The sequence below is a fragment of the Charadrius vociferus genome, unplaced genomic scaffold, assembly GCF_000708025.1.
Source record: "Charadrius vociferus isolate BGI_N301 unplaced genomic scaffold, ASM70802v2 scaffold1578, whole genome shotgun sequence".
Lineage (NCBI taxonomy): Eukaryota > Metazoa > Chordata > Aves > Charadriiformes > Charadriidae > Charadrius > Charadrius vociferus.
The window spans coordinates 763,951-764,535 of record NW_009649704.1 but is presented as its reverse complement, the minus strand read 5'-3'; the positions used below and the strand labels follow the sequence as shown (position 1 = coordinate 764,535).

At 66.8% G+C, this 585-nt stretch overlaps 1 protein-coding gene across 1 annotated transcript in view; it reads right to left on the bottom strand.

Moving 5' to 3' along the window:
* KCNQ4 (potassium voltage-gated channel, KQT-like subfamily, member 4) overlaps positions 1 to 585 on the bottom strand; it is an 8,509-nt gene that overhangs the window by 2,703 nt on the left and 5,221 nt on the right. The gene's annotated exons all lie outside the window — the stretch shown is intronic.

Genomic DNA, 585 nt, shown 5'->3' with positions numbered 1-585 from the left:
CCGGTGCTGCCCAGCCCTGCGCAGCCGCCCACCGCAGGCAGCCAGGACGCAGTACCTCCGTCTCCACGTGCCCCACGTCCGCAAGAGCCTCCTCTTACCACTAAGGATGGGGCTGGAGGGTTCAGGGCAGAGACACAGGAGAAAAGGAGAGTTAGCCCGTGGCCAGGAGGGAGCGGAGCATCCCGGGCCACCTCACCCCCGACCCCCCCGGGCATGCCCGCACCCCAGCGCAGGGTCTCTGCCCCCCACCGGTGAGCATCTCCCGCTGCACCGGCCCCGGCCACGGTACCCCCTCTGCTGTGGGGGCAAGAAGCACGAGTAAAGTTGTTTGTGTAGGTCCTTCATAAAACACTTTAACGCCTGCCCGGCAGAGGGAAGTTGGGTTTCTCAGCGGCGGAGCTCTGCCGAAAAGCCATTTGGTGACGGCACGCGGTGCCCATCAGCCGGACAGTGGGGACCCTGCAGCCACCGTCGGGGCTCTGCGGCCGCTGCCGGGGACGAATGTTACCTGAGGCGTAAGCACTTGTGGGGCTGCACGTCCTCCTCCTTCCAGCTTGGGGGTGAGCGGGGGGGGCAGAGCAGGGT